This window comes from Castor canadensis, chromosome 16 (genome assembly GCF_047511655.1).
Source record: "Castor canadensis chromosome 16, mCasCan1.hap1v2, whole genome shotgun sequence".
NCBI classification, from domain to species: domain Eukaryota; kingdom Metazoa; phylum Chordata; class Mammalia; order Rodentia; family Castoridae; genus Castor; species Castor canadensis.
Window position 1 is genome coordinate 23,531,954 of NC_133401.1, and position 11,617 is coordinate 23,543,570.

At 37.2% G+C, this 11,617-nt stretch overlaps 2 pseudogenes; one reads left to right on the forward strand and one right to left on the reverse strand.

Annotated features, from left to right (window-relative positions):
- Positions 1–2,541: 2,541 nt before the first annotated feature.
- On the reverse strand, positions 2,542–4,337 carry LOC109699367 (vomeronasal type-1 receptor 4-like; annotated as a pseudogene).
- A 2,055-nt stretch (positions 4,338–6,392) lies between these two features.
- On the forward strand, positions 6,393–7,418 carry LOC109699366 (large ribosomal subunit protein eL27-like; annotated as a pseudogene).
- Positions 7,419–11,617: the final 4,199 nt, after the last annotated feature.

The following is an 11,617-nucleotide window of genomic DNA, read 5'->3' on the forward strand; positions in this document are numbered from 1 at the left end:
CTCTTATGAGCACAAAGTCAGTGGCTGGGGATCTAGAAGCATCAGTATCAAGGGTCTGATGGTGGGATAACACTCAGACAGAAGAGTAGTGTGCTGCATCCATAAATGATACTTGGATAAAACAGCAATATAAACTATAAGGACAGGATTGATGAAATAAAACAAAATGAAGGTGCTTATTAGCAGTAATATAGAGTAGCTTTTGCCTCATGAGAGAATCAGATGTTAGGATATGAATACATTTTTCAAATCAAACCAAAAATAAGTGTGGGATATTCAAATTCCTTAGTAAAATGAGAGGGGTCTTGGGAGCAACTGCTCAATTTGGTTTCAGTTCATGACAAATTAGACTTGGAAAAGGGAACATGAATTCTGAAAGGTCCCTCTACTACTGCCACTTCTCTAAGAGGGTAGATACAGGAAGGATGAGGTCTAAAGGAGTATTCACACCTGGTACATCCTCTGGAGACAGGAGAGGACAGTCTGAGAGTGGATGGAGGAGAGTGGCAATGGCATGTCCTCAGGGTTAGGTTATAGACAACCTTAAGAGGTAGGAGGAGCCAGAATTTGTAGGGGACCCATGATCTCTAAAGTATTGGAAGAATAGCAAGAACGTTGAATATGACAGGATGGAAAAATTCTGAAGGACCTGTGGTGGAGTTCAATAGGCCAGGGGAACCTGTCTGCAGATACAGTAGTACAACGAGAAGGAGCGTGCAACAGGTGTTATGAGGTATAAGTCTTGAGAGAGTGCCAGAGCTCCCTGGAAATAAGGACCCTCTGAATATTTGAAAATTACACCATAGTTCTCTTTTTTGTGGTGTACTTATCTGGTTTGGATATCGGTGTAATACTAGCTTCACAGAAAGAGTTTGACTCTATGGAACTCAGAAAAAGAGGGAAAGGAAAAGAGAATGATAGAGTATCAATAATATCCTAAAACATAACATATGTGAAGGTAGAGCATCTAAAGATGTGTATTGAAACCTGTTGAATAATGAGAGGTCAGATAAAGGGTAAGAAAGAGTAATGGAAGGGGTTGAACAGACCAAAGTAAAGTACACCCACAGTGGGGATACACTGAGAAGCCCTTTTGAACATCAACTTAAATATTAATAATGTAAGGCAGAACTATAAAATAGGTACAGTGGTGGGGGTGTACTGAGAGAAGGAGGGTGAATGGAGATTAAGGTGAAGGTATGTGATTGATGGACTTCATATACTTATGAAATAGAACAAAGAAACCCCTTGTAATTGCCGGGAGGAGGCTGAGGAGAAGAGATAATGGGGATGATCTGACCAATGTTCAATGTAAGCTTAATTAGAATTGTCATTATGAATACCCCCCCATATAATGACTATATCCTAATTTGAGAAAAAACAGAGAAAGTCTAGTAACACTCCTTCCTTTTCTATTTTATGAAATAATCTGAAAAGTATTTCTAGGAGTTATTATTTAGGGGTCTGGTAGAATTTAGCAGTCAATCCATCTAGTCCCAGGCTCTTCTTTGTTCAGAGGCTATAACTGATTCAAATTCATGGCCCATTATAGATGTTTTTAAGTAATTTATATTCTTTTGGTCCAAATTTGGTAGGTCATATGTGTCTAGCAATTTATCCATTTCTTCTAAATTTTCCAAACTGTTGGATGAAATATAATCAAAATATTTCCAATGATCCTCTGAATTTGACTTATCTATTGTAATGCCTCCTTTTCACCTCTAATTTTTATATTCTCTTACTATATTCATTTATTTATTTAATTTGGCTTAGGGTGTATTCAATTTTGCTAACGTATTCAAAGAACCAGCTCCTTATTCATTTTTGTATTTTCTTTTAGCCCCCATTTCATTGATTTCTGATTTTTATGATTTCTCTTTCTACTAACATTAAATTTGTTTTGTTCTTTTCTTTCTAAGAGTTTATGGTGCATTAGGATATGTACTTGAGATCTTATTTTTTAATGTAGAAATAAATTTTCATGAGAATAAACTTCCATTTGTAACTGACTTTGCTGCATCCCACAAGGTCTGGTCATTTGCACTTTTGTTTCCTTTGATTCTAGGAATTTTAAACAATTCCTTGCTGCTCTGCAATGACCCACTGATCATTCAAAAGCATATTGTCCCATGTTTTTCTACAGTTCCTGGCTCTTATCCTGCTATTGGTGTTTATTTTCATCCTATTATGATCTAATAAGATACAAGAAGCTTTTTCTATTTTATTTATTTCTTGAGCCATAATTTTTTTGAAAATGTCTTTTTTATTTTTTCATTTATTGTGATGGGTGGAGGTACACTGTGGCATTTACACAGGTTCTTATAATGTATAAAATATGTCATACATGAATTCACCTCCTCTACTCTTTTCCTTCATCCCCCACCCCCCAGTTCCTGGAGTAGTATCAACAGGTATCATTTTTGCATTTACATACATGTATACACATTTTTTGCATTGTATTCACTCTCCTATCCCCTTTCCCCAACATACAGCTTTTGCCCTTCTGAGTCTGGCTGACTCCACTTAAGATGATGTTCTCCAGTATTTGGTTTTTTTTTTTTTTTTTTTTGTATTGTTAAGACTTTCTGTATGGCCTATTTTGGAGGAAGATCCATGGGATGCTGAAAATGTCTATTCTGCATCTTTGGGGGGAAGTATACTGTGGATGTCTGTTATGTGCTTTTGCTCTGATGCAACTTAACTCTAAAGTTTCTTTTTTGATTTTTTTTTTTTCTGGTACAGGTAGGTAGATACACAGACAGAATGGGCATAGCAGCCACCCACTTTTATCTTATTTGGACTTAATAGGTATAATTGTGCTTCTTTTATTAATTTTGGTGCACCAATCTGTGAGGCATATAAATTTATAATGGTTATACCTTCTTGATGGATTGTTATTAACATGTAGTGATTTTCATGACCTCTTCTGACTGTATCTTGAAGTCTATTTGTGAAATTTGAGTACCGTTGTTACCACTTGCTTTTGGTTTCTATTGCTGGGTACATCACCTTCCATACTTTCACTTTCAGTCTGTGTGTCTATTTGCCAGTGTAGTGTGTTTCTTGCAGATTAAAATAGTGTCTTTTTAATATAATCAGACATTATGCATCTTTTCATTTGAGAGTTAAGTCCATCTATGCTTAGGGTTATTATTGAGAGGTGTTTGCTCATTCTTGAATTTCACTGGGTTTTTCATTCCTGGTTGGTAAGAGGGCTGTGTATTCTGTTCTTTCTCCCCTGTGCCTGTTAATATTTGCTGGTTTACTGAACTTAGCATGCTTATTTCCTCCTTCGCATTTGTTTGTATTTCGACGGAAATTTCTTTCCTGATTTCTCATGTTTGTGACTGTCTTTCTTCCTCATCTCTGTGTAGGAATCCTTTAAGCATTTTCTGTAATGCTAGTTTAATCATAATTAACTGTTTTAGTTTGTGCTTATGACGGAAGATGATTTTAAAGGATATCTTTGCTACATATAGTAACCTTGATTAAGCAATGAAAATTCTCATGTCACATTATTTCTACTCAATTTATTTCCACGGTTCCATCAAACATTTCAAAGGGAAAAATTCTACCAGAAAAGTCATCAGGATAATGATAACAGTATGGTTTATTTGGTTGCTTGTCTGCCTTCTGAGTGAAGCTGAAAGCCTCTCGTGATTCAGTTGGTATCATACAAACCTGTCATCATTTTTCTGTGGCTATACCTTTCATATTCTAGATATTCACATATCCTTATTTGAAAACTTAAGTAGCCACTGTAGAGAGATCCACCAGCAACTTTGGTTTGTGCTTTTTGTGTGTGTGTTTATCTTTACCAATAATGTACAAATATGAAGGGACTGAGAGTGGGATAACATGCTGCCAGAAAAGTAGTAGCATGCTGCATCGAGAGGCAAGAGCTGAAAAAAGCAGTGTTATAAACTCTAAGAACAGAATTAATGAAATAAAACAAAATGAAGGTATTTGCTAGAAGCAGGATGTTCTGAGTGGCTTTTGCCCGAGGGGAGAATCTGTGGAAGTGTCTGAGGGTATGAATGTGTCTTACTCACTGGTGGTGTCTGTGAAGCAGAAGAACAATGTAGACGCTGGCCCCAGCCGTGAGTCCTAAGGACACAATATCTGGGAATATTAATAGAATTGTGCCTCTAGCAGCTGTTTCTTCAGAACTTTTAGAAGAGCATAGCCCATACTCCAGTATCTTGGAAGAACTGTGAATATGTTGATGACCCTCAATATTTATAGGAATAAAGATGTTTATCAGCAAGTTGGAGATCCAACAGAGAAAGAACGCAGAAGAAACTGATGTCTTTCCAAGCTTGGTCTTTGAGCCACATTCATACAACAGCTCTGGAGCTGACAGTGACTGCCTGAAAAATGCTTGAGAGGCAAGTAATGCAAAGACAAAGACCTCAGCCCACTCTGAGTATACAGAAGGCAAATTTACACCCAGTGTTTTCCAGGATGTGTGTTTCCAGATGGTACTTATCTGGGGACTCCCTTTAAAGTGAACCAAGATGTTAGCCACAGCCATATTGGTGATGATCAGGTGTGTGGACTTCAGTGCATGTCCAGTACAGGATGTGCGGGCAATAAACTGAGAAAAGAAATGTATTCCCCAGGACCCCAATCCCAGTCTGGGCCAGGAAAAGCAGCCCAAGCATAAAATCACCAAAAGTCATTCTCATGGGAAAAAAATTGTCCAGAAGGATCTGAAGACCATGGACTTAGAACTCAGTGTGAATTTTTTCCACTACTACAGTTCTGATATGGACTCTTGGTCCCTCACAAATGCTCCTTTCTGGTACTCCTTTGTGGGAGGGAATGTTCCAAACTGCCACTTGGATCAGCCAACCTGTCATGTTTTTAGGCTTATTTAGCCAGGACAAATGGTTCATTATTTAGTTTCTTTTCCAAATCTTCTACTTCCATGTCCAAGACATAATCCACCTATCACAATTATTACCTATCATATCAAGTTTTTCATTACTAAGTGAGGTGGTACATGCTTATGATCCCAGCACTTCAGAAGCAGAGGCAGGAGAATCACAAATTCAAGATCAGACAGGGCTACATGGAGAGTTCAAAGCCAGCCTGTGATATATAGTAAGACCATCTCATCAAATACCAAAAACAAAAATTAAAAAAAAAAAGAAAAGAAAACACTCCAATAGAATACGAAAGTCCATCTGATTGAATGGAAGGCATTCTTTACTCTTGGATAGTATACTTAAGTGTTATAAAAACATCAGTTCTCAATAAGTTAATTTAAAAATTTAAAGATGCAGTAAATATACCAATAAAATTTTTCAGTCAACCAGACAAGTTGATACTAAAAATTAAATGGAAAATAACATAAGAATATGAGCTAGGAAGAGTGTAAAAAAGTTATGTCATATGAAACAGCAAAGCCTCTATAATTAAAAGTGTTAAACCTGTGCACAGATAGAGCAGAAGAATACATGGAATAGATAGGAAACAAAAATTCTAGAATTGTTATAGCCATATAACATCTAGAAGAAAATTCAGCATAGAGAAAGACTTTCTATCCCTCTAAACTAAAAGGCAATAAAACATTAGTAAGGTTAACTACAAAAGAGTGAAAAAAAATTTACATGGCCAAAACACTGTAAGCAGAATGAAAGAGAAAAGATAATTTCTGCTTCTATTATAGCTAAAAATATCCTACTGAACCAATACAATGGACAATAAATTTAAAATGGCAACCTCTACAGTTTATTGATTTCACTAATTAGTAAACAAAAGTGGGCAGATCCTGGATCCTGGAGGGCTGTGAAAATCCCAGCTTGTAAACTATATGAAGAGCAAATCCTCCAGTTTTGAAAATGACTCTGAACCTGGGGGCCACTGTGGTGGGCACCATCCAAAATCGCAAATGTCAACAAAAATCTCCACAGTCCTATTGGTCAAAAGGACCAGGGAACTTAGTCCAGATAATGACGAAGGCTGCAAAGTAAGGACAAATCTGTGAAAACAGAGAGCTACAAAGTCCCAGAAAACTTAGGCACAACTTTTGTCCAAGGCTATAACTGGGCAGATGTGAAGTAATCTACCTATTTAAACTTAAAGAAACTGAACCAAGATTTAGAATATGGACTTTGAGCTTATCAAATTAAGTGTATGCAAAAGAAAAGTATAGTATACACTTTTAGGATCCTGTTATGGAAATGAGGCATAATTAGTCTCTCAACACCAAATTAGAAAACATATACATAAACAATATATATCCCACAATTAAAACAAAAATCTATGGAAAGTAAACCCAAGAAAGTCTAGATATAAGAAATAACAGACTATGATTTCAAATCAGATTTTGTCTATGAATCAAAAGGGAAAAACAAATACAGAGAAATAAGAACTACAGGGGAAGATTTCAGGGTTGAGTAATACAACATCCAAAATTAAAAGTGACTGAATATGACAAAAGTATCATTGGATTTTGACATAGATCAGTAGAAATGAACAATCTGAAAGACAAAACACTGAACAAACTAAAGTGGAAGGCACCTGTGAGATAGGATCAACGAACCTGAAACATTTTCTGCTGTGGGTCTACTGGTTGCTGTCAAAATGGGCAAGTTCATGAAACCCGGAAAAGTGGTGCTGGTCCTAGCCTGACATTACTCTGGACGCGAAACGGTCATTGTGAAGAACACTGACAACGGCACCTCAGACCACCCCTACAAGCTATGCTCTGGTCGCTGGAATTGACCACTAAACCCACAAAGTGACAGCTGTAATGGGCAAGAAGAAAATTGCCAGGAGGTCAAAGATCAAGTCTTTTGTGAAAGTTTATAACTACAATCACCTTATGCCCACAAGGAACTCTGTGGATATCCCCTTGGACAAAACTGTTGCCAACAAGGATGTCTTCAGAGACCCAGCTCTTAAATGCAAAGCCAGATGGGAGGCCAAGGTTGAGTTCCAGGAGAGATACAAGACCAGCAAGAACAAGTGGTTCTTCCAGAGCTTTGGTTTTAGATGGGTTTTTTTGTTCCCATTAATAAAAAAACTGAAACACATGGATTATACTACAGATAGAGTTGTAAAAACTGTATTAGGTGTTTTCATCTAGAGAGCATCCTCCATTTGGCTCTATGAACGACAGGAGTCAAGGTAACAATGGAGAGAGACGGTATTCTGAAGGGAGAAAGAGGGGAAGAGGAATTATGAAACAGGTGACAGGACAACTGAAAAGCATGGAGAAACAGGTGACAGAGGAAAATAGGAAACAATCTGCAGTTGCAACCCCAGCTCCTCCATAATAAGAAGAAGCTGAAGCCACACCACAAGTGGTACAGTGCCTGCCTAGCAAGCACAGTGCTCCAAGTTCAAACCTAGTACCAAAAAAAAAAAAGCTCTGTGAATTATTGGCTTAGAAGAAAAAGAGGTGCAAACTGAAGAAATAAAAAGGATACAAATAGGAAAGAAGACAAATTATTCCTGCTTGCTGATGATATGATCCTTTATTTAAATACACTAAAGACTCAGTCCAAAAACTCCTAGTTCTACAAAGTAGCATGATATGAAATAAACATACCAAAAGCATTAGCTTTTCTATATACCAAGAGCAAACAGGAAAGAATGAAAGAAATCAGGAAAATAGCCCATCCCTAAAAGCCTCAAAAAATAAAATACCTAGCAATAAATTTTTTAGTAACTAAAAGGTGAAATATCTCTATAATGAAAATGATAAGACACTGAAGAAAGAAACAGAAGACACTAGAAAATGGAAAGACCTTCTATGTACATGTATAAACAGAATTAACATTGATATTATGAAAATGGCAACCAAAAGCAATCTACAGATTGAATGCAATCTCCATCAAAATTCTAATGTTGTTATTCACAGAAATAGAAAAAAACTATGAAAGACCCCAGATAGCCAAATCAAATCTGAAGGGGAAAAAAGAACAATGCTAGAGGTATCACTTATACCTGACCAGAAAACAAACTACAGAACTATCATAACAAAAACAGTATGTTACTGGCACAAAAATACACAAGTAAACCAATGAAATAGAACAGCAAACTCAGAAATAAGCCCACACAGCCACATCCATCTTATCTTTGACTAAGTGTCCAAAAATACATGTTAGAGAAAAGATAGTTTCATGAACAAATCATGTAGGGAAAACCGGATATCCACATATAGAACACTGAAATTAGTTCCCTATCTCTCACTCAATACAAAGATCAATTCAAAATAAACCAAAGACCTGAAACCTTAAAACAGGAAAACATAAGGATACAGGCATAGGCAACAAATCTCTAAACAGTATTCCAGTAATTCAGGAAATAAGAACAAGAACTGACAAATAGAATTATAAGTAAAAGAAAATTACCAGATTGAAGTGAGGGAATATATATGGCAGAAAATCTCTGCAAGCTGTTCATCAGAGAAGGGATTAACATCTACAATAAATAACTCAAAAAATTGAACACCAAAGGAACAGTCCTCAAAAATACAAATGGCCTATAAACAAATGCAGATATATTCCACACTCTGCAACTCAAAATGACATTGAGATTCCATCTCACCCTAGTCAGAATGACAATCATCAAACAAATAAACCACAATAAATACTGGTGAGAGTGCAGGGAACAAGGAATCCTTATACACTGTTAGTGGGAATGCAAATTAGGCAGTCACTATGTAAATCAGATGGAAGTTCCTGAAAAAAAACAAACTATAACTACCATATAAGTCCTGCTATGCCACTCGAATATGTATCCCCAAATAATGTTATTACAGAGATATCTACAAAATCAAGCTTATATGGCACTATTCAAAATACCGAAGCTATGGAACCAGCCTAGATGCCCATCAACCAGGGAATGGATGAGGAAAATGTGACAGATTTACACAATGGAGTATTGTTCTGTCATAAAGATAACAATTAGGACATCTGCAGGAATAGGATGAAACTGGAAATCATGTTAAGCAAAATAAGCCAGCATCAAAAAGACAACTATCATACACAGTCTTTCCTATGTGGAATCTAGACTTAAAAATGGAAAGAAAATGACATGAATGTGAAAGGGGGTCTCTTAGGGGGTAGAGCAGCCAGGAAGGGGGAGAGCAGAAGGAAAGAGTGATGGGTATAAACATGATTAAAGTACATCATATGTAGGTATGAAAACAGAATAATGAAACCCATTAAAATTTATAAAAAGGGTGAGGGGATAACAAAGTGTAATACAGGGGGGTGAATATAATTAAATTACATTATATGACGTATGGAAATCACAATGAAACCCCTTTGTACTATTAGTATATAGTAAAAATACTAGAAGAACTAGAAAGCATCAAGAAACAGAAATCAGAGAGATACATACATATACTCTGATACACTGCACTCCGAGGATTTGCAGCCAGGAACCATGGTGGTAGTAACTATGTTGATGGTTGGGAACTGTAGGCCTTACCACCCATCCCAAGGTGAAAGAACTGGAGAAGTCAACACCCAGAATATAAATTCTCCCTAAATCCCCAGCTCTAACCAGATCTAAGTCTGCTGCAGAGAGGATACCAGAGGGACTGATGGAAAACAGATAGACATGGGGAGTGGATCTGCTCTTGAAGGGCAGAGTGGCCTGCCTGGGGGTTTCTGAGCTCACTGATATCTGATGATATTCTCCAGAGCTCAAGGCACAAAAGCTAAAGGCCTATAGGTTTTAAGGCTCACAAGGAGATTAAGGCCAGTAAAACACACAAACCATGAGGAAAACCTAGGATGAAGAAAACCCCAGAGAGGATAGGTCTCCAAATCTGAGAATGATCCTAGGCTAGGTACTATATTGTGCAGACAAGAATTCCCTAGGGACCTGCTAATGATACAATAGCTGGGTGTCCAAAACATCAAACAACGTGCCCCCTGCATATCACAAGGAAGGGGAAGATTTCAGTTTGAGCCAAGTAAGGTATCAATAACCAAAATCCTCTAGAACCCAACTGAACCCAGAATTATTATACTGTTTGTTATAACATTCAGTTTTAAAGTAAAACTTTTAATTATTTGAATGTGTAATAACAAATGGCTTAGAATCTTTGCCTGATCTCACATCTCACACTATGAGATCATTGCTATTACTACATTTATTTCTGTGAGTCTGCTTTACACTTACCTACTTACTTGATTCTTTGAATGTCCATATTTTTTTCTAGTTAAATCCACACAGCTCAGTTGTAGAGAGTTTGCCTAGCAAGCAAAAGTAAGTCCCAAAAGAAGTTAAGAAAGCAGATGGGCCTGAGCATTAGAGGTCTAGGATGTAGCAGAAAATGTGGCAGGAGACAGATGAGACCTACTTGGGATAAGTCTGACTGCCACCCACACATTTGGAATTTGTGATCTATTCATGTTTTCCTGATAATGTTTCTCCTTCAGTAAAACATGAATCAAAACACACCCATTTGTTTGTGAAGAGACTTTTCACTAGGGTTAACAGTGTGGGCTCTGAAGAACAGTGAGTTCCAAGGACAGAACTGCTGAGATCCTGAAAAACAAAAGCAAAATATCAAAACAAAATCCCTGTCACACTGATCTTTCCCAACACCAATACCTCCATTTACCCAGTACTGAAGATTGTGGAAGCATCAGACTCTAGAACATGAGCAAAAATAGTACAACCTAGTAACCAATCAAATCATGGCTGGGTGAATTACTCTTTCCTTCTGAGCCAAATCTTGGATCCTAAGGTCCTGATATATCAGTTCTTAACCCCAACCTGGTCCAGGCTGATAAAAAAAAGTTCACTATTTGCCCCTAGGCTAGTCACTGCTCTAATGGTTGTAAACAGTGTGCTCACTTAATCCCCAAATAACCCAATGTGCAAATATGGGTTTTCATTCAGCAGATGACAACAATGAAACACAGGCTCACTGCATAAACCAAAGTTACACAATTCTGTCTCAATCACTTTGTTTTACAACAGAGGAAAAGCTTTTGCAACCCAAGATGTCTGCTGGGTTTGCTTTCTGCGCAGTTTAGTGTTGCATGGTTTCTCTTCATGAAAAAAAAAAAAAACAATGACAGCAGACAATCATGAGAAAAAGAAAAAAACAATGTTGAGAATTGTGTCACAAAAACCAGCATCAGTTGGAAGTAAATATGAAAATGAAAATTCAGGTCAAATATTGGTGCTGTAGGCACAGGCAGATTGCTACTTGGAACCAGTGACATTGGAGAAAACTTCTGCTTGCAAAAGAGCTAGAAACATCCCCGTGTCTCACAGGGGACTGATGTAAAGACAATAAAAGGGGAGGAGAATAGAACAGGAGATGCCTTGTAACAAAAAGAAAGGGAAGGGCTGGCAGAGTGGCTCGAGTGGTACAGCATCTGCTTAGCAAGTGTGAGTTCAAACCCCAATACCACCAAAAAAAAAAAAAAATGGAGACATATCGAGAGGTAAACATGATTAGAACAGAAATGCAGATTTTAAAAAAGAATATAGAAAGAAGGCATCAACTGCTGTATTTCTACCCAGTTTCTCAGTTTAGTGGTTCAAAGCCCATTCATAGAGAATACCAGCAGATAGAATTTATTAATGTTTTTCTATACATTGGGCTTTGAGTCTAAGTACAGGACTGATATGC